The 11,594-nt window shown below is 40.0% G+C and overlaps 1 long non-coding RNA gene across 1 annotated transcript; it reads left to right on the top strand.

Annotated features, from left to right (window-relative positions):
• Positions 1-6,798: 6,798 nt before the first annotated feature.
• LOC104214534 (uncharacterized) lies at positions 6,799-11,078 on the top strand. Its single transcript, XR_011405747.1, has 4 exons — positions 6,799-7,305; positions 8,381-8,522; positions 10,531-10,638; positions 10,772-11,078. It is a non-coding gene; the product is annotated as an uncharacterized lncRNA (long non-coding RNA).
• The last annotated feature ends 516 nt before the right edge of the window (positions 11,079-11,594 follow it).

The raw sequence follows: 11,594 nt of genomic DNA, 5'->3' as shown, positions 1-11,594 counted from the left end.
CCGGGTTAACAGAATTCCTTACTCGGATTTTCTGTTTTCATGGACTGTAATACAGAGTCAATCCTTTCCTTGATTCGGGATTTGAACCGGTGACTTGGGACACCGTAAATATCCCAAGTGGCGACTCTGAATTTTAATAAATATAATCTCGTTTCGATTGTCCTTTAATTGGAAAAACTCCCCTTATACACCCTTTCCGGGGGTGTAGGTAAAAAGAAGGTGTGATAGCATCGATACATTCCAGTTGCTCGGAAGCTATTCGCCCTCCATGGTGCCAAGCTTATAGGATCCTTTGCCAACTATCCCAAGGACACGGTATGGCCCTTCCCAATTCTGGCCCAGCTTCCCTTCATTAGAGTTTCGGGTGTTGAGAGTAACCTTCCTTAGGACCAAGTCCCCGATCTCGAAATATCGGAGATTTGTTCTTCTGTTGTAGTATCTTTCGATTTTTTGCTTCTGGGCAGCCATCCGAATCAGGGAGGCTTCCCGTCTTTCGTCGAGCAGCTCGAGGGCCGTTGTCATGGCCTCATTGTTCAAGCCCTCATTAATGTGCTGGAATCTGGCGCTTGGTTCCCCGACTTTCATTGGTATCAGTGCTTTGGCGCCATATACTAGAGAGAAGGGTGTTTCCCCGGTGCTTGATTTTGAAGTTGTCCGATATGCCCACAACACCTCGGGCTGCGTTTATCTCCATTTTCCCTTGGCGCTCTCCAATTTCTTTTTCAAGTTCTGAATGATGGTTTTATTCGTAGATTCGGCCTGGCCGTTTGCACACGGGTAGTAAGGCGTTGACAGGATTCTCTTGATTTTGTTGTCTTAAAGGAATTGTGTTACCTTGTTCCCGATGAACTACCTCTTGTTATCGCATGTTATTTCGGATGGGATCCCGAACTGGCATATGATATGATCCCATATAAAATTGATGACTTCCTTCTCTCTTATTTTCTTGAAGGCCTGCGCTTTCACCTATTTTGAAAAGTAATCAGTCATAAACATAATGAATCTAGCCTTACTTGGCGCCGTCGGCAAAGGGCCGATAATGTCCATTCCCCATTTCATGAATGGCCATAGTGATAAAATGGAATGCAGTTGCTCGTCGGACTGGTGGATCATGGGAGCGAACCTCTGACACTTGTCGCATTTTCGGACGAATTCTATGGCATCTTTTTCCATGCTGTCCCAATATTAGCCCGCTCTAATCACCTTTCAAACTAAAGAATCTGCCCCGGAATGATTTCTGCAGGTGCACTTGTGGATCTTTCGGAGCACATAATCTGGGTCGCCCGTTCCCAAGCATAGCGCCAGGGGGACATCGAAAGTTCTCTTGTATAGAGCCCCATTTTCGTCGAGCGAGAACCGGGCTCCTTTGGTTTGCAGGCCCTCGATTCTTTTGGATCTGTGGGTAACTTCCTGTTCTTTAGATAAATGATATATTTATTTCTCCAATCCCATGTCAGGCTGGTGGAGTTAATCTCCGCTTGACCTTCCTCGACCATAGATTTGAACAATTGGACGATAGCTCCAGGGAGCAGGTCTTCTTCTTCAGCAGAAGATCCCAGGTTCGCGAGGGCATCAGCCTCGCTGTTATGCTCTCGGGGTACATGGACTAAGGTTCATTCTTTGAAGCGACGTAATGCGATTTGGATTTTGTCCAAATACCTTTGCATCCTGTCCTCTCGGGCTTCGTAGCTTCCATTCACTTGTCTTACTACGAGGAGTGAATCACATTTTGCCTCGACAGTCTCGGCCCTCAAACCTTTGGACAATTCTAAACCTGCAATCATAGCCTCATACTCGGCTTCATTGTTAGTTAGTTTTGCGGTTTTTATGGATTGTCTGATTATGCCGCCAACGGGCGGCTTTAGGACTATACCGATCTCGGATCCTCTTATGTTTGTGGCACCATCTGTGAATAGGGTCCATACCTCGGAGGACATGCATAATTTCAATAGAAGTTCTTTCTCTACCTCGGGCATGAGGGATGGTGAGAAATCGTCCACGAAGTCCGCCAGGATTTGGGACTTGATGGCCGTCCGAGGTTGATACTCCATATCATACCCTCCGAGTTCAATGGCTCATTTGGCCACTCGACCCGATAACTAAGGTTTATGTTGTACGCTCTGATAACTAGGGATTATGATGCATGTTACACTCCTTCTTGCTTAAATTTTGATTAAAAATGTGTACAAAATAGTCCCAAAGACTCACATGTTATACTTGATTGTAGGGTTTGATCAACAAGGTGACAATTTGTCAAAACCAGCTCAAAAAGGAGTGAAACATGCACAAGTACTAAGAACAAGGTCAAGCTCAGTAAAACAGGACTAGTGCGGACGCACACCATTCTGTGCGGTCCGAAAACATGAAGTTCAGAGAGTATGCATTTCAGGCAGCCAAGCAATGCGGCCGCAGAGTATTTTGTGCGGACCATTGACTTCATTGCAGCCGCACTCGACTTTGTGCGGTCCGCAAAGCTCAAGTTCAGAGAGGTTCCATTTTGGAGGAACCTAGCCAATGCGGTCCGCAGTCCATTTTGTGCGGACCGCAATAGAAGCCACCGCGGTCGTGGTGCATTTTGTGCGGCCCGCAATGGCCAACTTCAGAGAGCATATTAGTTTAGCCAAGAGCCTTAGTGTGTCCGCATTCGATGTGCGGTCCGCACTAGCCCCGCCGGGGTATTTTTGTCCAGAATTTTCAGCTTAGTATAAAGAGTTTCTTTTTCCATTTTTAGGTCATCAGTTGTATTTTAGACCGAAGCTGCAGTCATGAATAGTTATCTTTTACTATTTTTAGTAATTTTAGCTTAGTTTCATCATTGAATCTTCAAGTTTTATCTAGCAATTAATTATTATGGGCTTTTCTTCATCTATTTCTTTATTTTATTCTATAATCATGAGTAGCTAGACCCATTAGCTAGGGTTGTGGCTCAACCCTAGTGTGGGTAATTGATGGGTCTTGTATTTTATTGCTTGATTGTCTATGAGTATTTGATATTTGGACTAATTTAGGGTTTTAATGTTGAATTAGTGGTTGCAAATACTAGTTTATGCCTAGTTGACTTTGGCTCTTCTTGAGAAAGAGAGCCTAAGTCTATGAAATTGGTCCAACAAGGAATTGGGGCATATTCAAGAGATTGATAGCCCCAATTAAAGGGTTAAACCTTGAGATAGTAATACCCGACTTGAACCTTAATTACTTGCACAAGTTATCATACCCAATTGGTCTTGAGAAATTAAATTAGGGAAAAATCGCTCGAACTACCGAGAGGTATAGAGTGAGTAGAATCGTGCAATGGCTATATCATACTCCCCAAATATGACAATCTAGCCTTAGACTCAAGAATCCATCAATTAGCCACCTAGGAGAAAGTCACTACCCTAGTGCCTTTTATCTATTTGAACAACCTTCAATAGTTTACTATTAGCTTCACTTAGTCTAATTGAGCATCTTAGTAGTATTAATTTAGAATTAATATCAAAACCAACAATGTTTAGAAGTGCAATTAGGAACAATTACGCAACTCCAATTTAGATAGAAACTCAACTCCAATATCTAGCTCCCTGTGGAAATCGATCCCGACCTTCTTGGGTAAAAGCTGCTTCGACTACTCTTGCTACTTTGTGGTAGTACAGTGTTAGCTTTGATCACACTCCGGTGGGGATAAGTTGACAGAACGCAGATATGGTGACACTGAAAGTAAAGCTTCAGCTGGCGCGAGGCGCTTATCAGTGCGAAAGCCAATTTTTTCAGATGAGGATACCGGGTTTCGGCGTCCCCCAAGGTTCGACTTACATAATAAACAAGAAATTGTGTACCTTGCTCTTCTCGAACCAATACGCCGCTTACCACTATTTTGGACACAGCCAGGTATAGGTATAGTGTTTCATCCTCTTTGGGTATGTGCAGCAAAGGCGGACTAGTCAGGTACCGTTTCAGTTCTTCTAGGGCGTGTTGGCATTCTAGAGTATATTCAAAGTTGCTCTTTCTTTTGAGTAGGGAGAAGAAATGGTGGCTTTTGTCCGATGATCTTGATATGAATCCGCCCAGGGCCGTTATCCGCCTTGTCAGCCGTTGGACGACTTTTACATTGTTCACCACCGTGATCTCTTTGATGGCTTTTATTTAGTCGGGGTTGATCTCGATCCCCCTATTTGAAACCATGAAGACCAGGAATTTTCCCAAACCTACTCCGAAGGCACACTTCTCGGGGTTGAGCTTCATGTTGTAGCTTCTGAGGATGTTGAAAGTTTCCTGCAAATGGGTCGAATGGTCCTCAACGCGCAGGGATTTGACTAGCATATCATCAATATATACTTCCATTGATTTACCTACTTGTTGCTCGAACATTTTATTAATTAGGAGCTGGTATGTTGCTCTTACATTTTTTTTTAGCCCGAAGGGCATTACGTTATCGCAATATGTAGCATACTTTGTGATGAACGAGCGCTTTTCCATGTCCTCAGGGTTCATCTAGATTTGATTATAGCCTGAGTAGGCATCAAGAAAAGTGAGGGTCTCATGGCTGGCCGTAGCATCGATTAGACGATCGATATTAGGCAACGGGAAGGAATCTTTGGGGAACGCTTTACTTAAATCTTTATAATCTACGCACATTCTTAGCTTGTTCCCCTTTTTGGCACTACTACTATGTTAGCCAGCCATTCGGGTCACTTTACCTCCTTAATGGATCCGATTTTAAGAAGTTTCTCTACCTCATCTTTGATAAAGGCATGTTTTATCTCGGACTGTGGTCTTCTCTTTTACATTACGGGTTTGAATTTGGGATCAATGCTCAGCTTGTGGGAGGTTATTTCCGGCAAGATTCCTGTCATATCTAGGTGGGACCATGCGAAACAATCAATATTTTTATTAAGAAATTGAATAAACCTTATCTTGAGTTCGGGGGTCAGCCCCGTTCCCAAGTATACCTTGCGATCCGGGATGTGCTCGATCAAAATGGTCTGTTCCAGCTCTTCGACTGTTGATTTGGTCGCATCCGATTCCTTAGGGGCGACAAAGGTTCGGGGGGCAAAGAAGTCTTCCCCATCATCATTTAGGGTCTGTACGTTTCCCTCCTTGTCCGAGACCGGGCATGTGGGGGTTGGCGTCTCATGGTGGACCGCGAACATTTCTTTCGCTGCCTGCTGTTCTCCATGTTTGGTCATGATGCCATCCCTTATGGGAAACCTTATCACCTGGTGCAAGGTTGAAGGCACTACCCTCATGTTGTGTATCCAAGGCCTGCCGAGTAAGGCGATCTATCTCAAGTTGTTGTCGATGACCTGGAACTCGGTGTTCTAGATTGCGCTAGACGTGTTGATCGGGAGGGTGATCTCTCTTTTCGTTACTTTACCGATCATGTTGAAGTCGTGGAGGATTCGAGGGACGGGAACGACCTGGTTGAGCAGCCCCAGCTGTTCTACTACTTCTAACCTGATTATGTTGGCCGAGCTACCTGGATCCACGAGCACGCGCTTTATCCTGGTGTTGTTTAAGAGAAACAAGATCACTAGCGCGTCGTTGTGCGGTTCCATCATAGCCTCGAGGTCCTCCTCGCTAAATATGATGGTTTCTTCGGGTACGCGATTTCGGGTCAGTCCTTCTTCTATAAAGGAAGTTCTCTTTCGTTTGAACATGGGTCCTTGGGGAACGTTGGTTCCCCCAATAATCATGTGGACGTTATGTTGTAGAACCTTCCGTTCCGTCCGGGTTGAATCCGGTGGTGTACCGGCCTCTAAAATAGTTGTGTCCTTCTCTCTGTTGTTTTCGAGGTTCCGGTTACCCATTTTACTCACCGATCTAGGCGCTCTGTAAAGAAATCAAAGATCTTGGGCCAGAAAAAGTGTGAAAGATAACTTGCGTTTGTGTAATGAAACTAGCAAGAAAATAATCACTATTATTTTTAGCCCAACGGTGGGCGCCAAACTATTTACCGTGAAAGTGGTAATAATAATTAAATTTGTAAAATGGGATTCTAAAAATACGTGATCTATTTTTATGCTAGTTTTTTAGAGCAGTTGATGCTAAGAGTATGAAGTCAAACCGAGTGGCTTGCGGCCCGAGCATCGGACTGGTTAATGAAGGACCTCGAGGTCGATATCTGGCTCGATCTCGAGCTATCGGGGGTAGTCGGGAATGGGAAACAGTTAAGATATGATCAAACAAGGCTCTTTATGGCCAATACCAAGGAATAAATGATGAACAAGTATAAAAGTGATAAATACTAAAGTGGCCTTGAGAGAACAAGTTAGAGAGAAAAAAGTTGATCTTGTGGAGAATAGTTGGAGCAACATCAGCCGAGAGCTTTACAAAGTGATGGGGATCCCCTTTATATAAGAGGAAAATCCGTTATAGTACAAAACGTGTTAACTTTAAAGGCGTGGAGATAGGATGGCTGGACGTGACATCTTGAAATAGACCCCGGATAGGTCAGCCTTGTCAGATTAAGTCGTGTTCCTTAGGAACTCCCCTCTAGCCTGCTGCAGCCTGCTATAGCCGTTGGAACGAGATTACCTTCGGACCGGTACCTGACGACCCCCGAGGGTGAGTCTCGACCTTGGCTTCGAGCTTCGAGGAGCATGACCGCGAGATGACCCTATGACAGGGAAATCAGGTCCCCAGATTCACCGTATACAAAATTCAAATGTTCAAGTAAGTTGGTATTGACATTCTGTGTAAGAGGCCTTGTGTATTGAGTTGCGGATTCGTGATTGTCTTTACAAAATCAGTACAATTGCACTACAAAAAAACAGCATTTAGCAACGGATTTTAGCGACAACCTTAGTTCCGTCGCTGTTTAGCGACGGATTGGCTACTGAATAATAGTTTCGTTGCAAAAAAATCCAAAAAATAGTTAGTATATAATATAGCGACGGAGAGATGAAATCGAAAAATCGTCGCTAAATATTGGCGCCCTCAATTTAACTACAGATTTAGCGACAAAACCTGAGCGACAAAATTTATTTACCTACAGCGACGGCATTAGCAACGAAATGTCCGTTGCTATGTTTAATTTCTTTATCAAAATTTTTTTAAGCTCCTTGCTACGGAAATTTCCGTCGATAATGTTATATCTAGTAAAAAATAATATCATTATTAGCGACGGAAAAAGCCGTAGCTAAATCCGTCGCTGAATACCACTTAATTATTTATCCTAGGGCACAAAATTGGTAAAAGTTCGGTGTCTTCTTTTTCTAACAGGGTAGAACGCTGGGAGCAAATATAGGTGGCTGGGAGCAAAATCAATGGAAAACACACTTGAGGGCAAGAACAAGAGCAAAAATTAGTAGCCAACGTGAATCTAAGGTGTGTAGATGGGTTTAATTTGTTTCTTCTTCTGTTTCTTATGAATCAGTAGCTTGATGGTGGTGCTAATGACTACGAATACTATGTTCATTACACTGAATATGAGTGAACATTTTCAAATTAATTGTTTTCTTTTTATTTTATTTGCATCAATTTGGAGTAGCTAGGGCTTGGAGCTTTATCAGATTTTAATTGTAAAAGGAGGCTTTTTTGTATGTAAAGTTCTTTTCTTTCATGGTTGGACTTGTGTTTCTGGTTTAATTTTTAATATAGGATCTTTTTTACGTGACTAATTAGGTTTTCACTATATTTGTATTTGCTTCTTTTACAGTTTTACTGACTCTTTATGTGTTTGTCTTGGTGAAGAGGTTATGTGTTATTAGCAAAATTGGGTTTTAATTTGACTTAAAATGGATATAGAATAGTATCTATCAAGTCTTGACTTTGGTTGTGATAAGCAATCTTTCATTTTTTACCCTTGATGAAATCTCCCAAAGTGAAAGATCCTTTTATTATTCAATCTCCTTTGTTTGTAAGAAGGTTTGGAGTATGTAATTTTTGTTCTCCCCACTTCACCTTACTAGAGTTTTAGTTTGTTTTATATAATTTGAAGTTGAATTTGAGAAAGTCTGTGGATTAGTTTTTACTGTATCTGCTATTCTACTGCGATTTGATCTTGTGAGCTTTTTTTCTTATTTTAGTTGAATAATTGCCATTTATGGCTAACTGTAGTTCCTGCACTTCCTTTTTCTCCATATCAGCAAGCATGTTCTAAAAACATTATTGACAGGTAAAATAATGTGTCACTTTCTTTTAAGTTATTCAAACAAAATTTGCCTTGTAGAATCAGTTGATCATCTTTGGTAGATATTTACATCTATTTGGCTTCGAATTTCATCTTTGTTTGGTATATGAGAACTTTTCTTCTGCATATGAAATATTAGTATTTCACTGATCTCCCTGTAGCCTTGGTATGATTGAGAATATATCTATATTTATTGCTATTCTTTGATGTCTAACTTCTCACTCATTTCCCTAAATTTATCGCTTACTATAAAATTTGATAATCTAGCAGTTGGGAACAACTTTGGAAAGATCCCAAGTGTGTTAAAAAGTCAGAAATAAATGCAAAGAATCGTCGTGGCGGTAGGAGTGGAGTCTCCACTGGGACTCACACAGGCGGCTCTGTCACCACTGGGGAGTATCGCAAGAGACTTGTAAGTATATCGCAACCTTAGCTTTATTGCAACTCTGAACTTAAAATTTCTTCTTGTTGGTGTTAAGAATTACTCATAATTATATAATTATATGTCTGCTCTTATTTCAGAATTGCTTATATTTATATGTCTGCTCTTATTTCATACCTGCAACTCGTCTGAGAATTCTCCTACCTGCAAAATAATAGTTAAAGATTGAGAAATTTTTATTCACAATGACACAGTAAATATTTGATTTTTTTATAGTTTAAGGTAAAACTGGGAATGACCCTCTTACCTTCAGCCATGAGTTTAACATGTAAAAAATGTTTGTCTGTGGATTTCTATGGCAAAAGACACAAAGCTGAGTCATGCCATTGGACTTTCTTCTTCAGAAAGTGTAAAAAAGCAGAGAAGTTTGGTATCTTAAGGGAATGACCGAAAACCTCATATTATGAGCCTTATAGAAATTCCTAGAATTGTTTTGTTGGCAAAGAAATAGAGGTTTAATTAAGACTAAAGAAGTTGTACAAAAAAAATGGAGGAGAAAATGGTAGAAACAATAATACAGTTAATAGAACAAATATGGATTTGAGCACTCATAAAAAAATAAGAGGAGGGCAGGTATAAGAGAAGCTTTTTCCACAAAGGGATAAGTAATTTCACTGGTTTAGCATATGATCTTTCATTTTCTTTCATTCTCACTCACTTTGTCCCCCTCTCATTTGTAATTATTATCTGCAACATAATAATATGGAAAGTAATTAGGTGCAAAATAATTAAGATGAGTTGTCTGCTCTTATTTCATTTTTTGGTGTAAGTAAGAATTCCTAGATGGGAAAAGGTTAGATGGGAATACACTGGTAGTCTAGGAGTTTGGTCGATTACACCTATTGTTTTATCTTTCCTTTAGACTAGCTTTCATTATCGAGAATGAGAGCAAAAGCTGTGTCGGTATGTAATTTTGATTCTGACCAGGTTATTCTATGTTTAAAGATTGAATGCATATTGACGTTCTTTTGCTGTCAATATAAGTTGATTATGCAAACGCTATAACACCCAGTACACTTCCCTTCTTCAAAGGTAGACCAGCTAACGTGCACTGTAGGGAGTTCCATCTTGGATACTGAATTTGGATGGTTAACTGAAATGATGATAGAATTTAAAGTGATTGAACTACAATGGTTGTGCAGTAAATTTGGTCAGTGTGTGACATATAATGTGCCTTTGTCTACTGCTTATCACTTAATCAAAAAGGGGGTGGTGTTTGTCTACTGCTTATCACTTAATGTGCATTTGCCCTGCACTAGTTGACATTGTATAAACATTAGCCAATTCAGTATGTTTCTTGTGCAGTGGCATTTGAAAAACAACATCTAATTTGAGTGAATAAAAGCATGTATCGTTACTTTATATTTTTTCTTGCTTAGTTGTTGAATTGGAAATTGAGTAGTAATTGGATCAAGAGGTTAAGCTAGCCTTCCATTGTAAAGTGAATTTGTTGGCAATATTCCGCCGTTTAATTACATTGAGCAGGATATATAGTGCAATTACATTTCCATCAGTTTACTGTGTACTTTACTGTGTACTGTTTATCTGTTTTGTGTTGGTGGTAAATTTTGCATAGCATCCTTTCAAGTATATCAAAAACCAATGTTAACCAAGTGTCTGGCCTAGCAGTTTATGGCCATCAGTTTTTTGTCCAGTCCTTTTACTTGCAAAAGTCTGGTCCACAACATCGCATACAAGAGTGTTTTGTGCAGTTGTCAACTGCTTACTTTCAGCCACCCCTTGCACTTGTTTTGCCCATGTATTGGAAGCCTTAACACCTGAAGGAAATACATCAAATACTGTCACAGCATTTTGAGCCGTTGATGATGGTTTCAGCCCTGTATTGGCAGCCTTAACCCTTGTATTGAATCAAACAAAATTGAATCTCTGTTAGTTACAAGTTCAGAAAGATTAGAAGTTAGAACCTTTGCTATAGTAATATTTTCATCCTTTTAAAAATAAATTATTTTTTGTATAGGCTGTTGAAAAGGGTTGAGACCCAACACCAAGTGAGTTACATTTGTACGTCCATACACATGGGCATGATGGAAAATCTTTTCTTGATGAGAAAGCTCGGGTCGTGCATGTAAGTTCAATATTTTATAATCTTATTTACTATAATATAAAAAGAGTATGAAAAGTATCCTCTCTGTTGGTTAATTAAATGCTCAACATTCTTGACTATTTTAATTTCAGTACTTATTACACCTCTTTTACAGGAAAGGTATCAGGAAATATTATAGGAACAAACACAAACTCAATCTGATATTGATCAATATAAAGCATATTACGAAGACGCGGGAGGGGAAAAGAAGAGAAGAGTATATGGTATTGATCAATGTAAAGCATATTACTGTTCATGGGGTTCATCCATCGATTTCAGATGATGACCTTAACCCCTAAGCCTCGTATTTGGAAGTTTTTTGGTTTGAACTTTATTGTTGGTGTTATGGATAATTAGAACTTAATTGTATTAGCTATATGCATTTTGGACCTTGAAGTATGTTAATTTATATGAATTTTAGTTATTATAAAGGATATCTAATAATTTACATACAAAGTGCATGAGCAGAGAAAATTTAATATGCTAAATAAAAAGGATCTAAAAGGGAAAAATATTGCGACGGATATTTTTTGCAAAAAAAAATAAATATATAAAATAACATTGCGACAGATTGCAACAGACGATTTTGGTCGCCAAATGCAAAGCTGAAATGAGTCTCAAAATATTGGCGACAGATTTGCGACCGAATTTTTGTCGCAAAAGTATACCAACGACGAAATGCATTATGAATTTAGCGACAAAATTTTCTAATATAGCGACGGAAATTTTGTCGCTAACTGTAGCAACGGATAGTGTTCGTCGCTAGAACATGGCTAATATTGCGACGGATTCCATTTTTCCGTCGCGAAGAGCTTAGCAACGAGCAAATAAGCAATAAATGGTAATCTGTCGCTAATCCTGATTAGCGGCAGAACAAGGCTCTTTAGCGACGGATTGTGTCAGTCGTTAAATGCTGTTTTTTTGTAGTGTTAGTGGTA

The sequence above is a fragment of the Nicotiana sylvestris genome, chromosome 1 (genome assembly GCF_000393655.2).
Source record: "Nicotiana sylvestris chromosome 1, ASM39365v2, whole genome shotgun sequence".
Classification (NCBI taxonomy): Eukaryota; Viridiplantae; Streptophyta; class Magnoliopsida; order Solanales; family Solanaceae; genus Nicotiana; species Nicotiana sylvestris.
The sequence above is the reverse complement of the archived record's forward strand: the minus strand, read 5'-3'. Positions and strand labels throughout refer to the sequence as shown.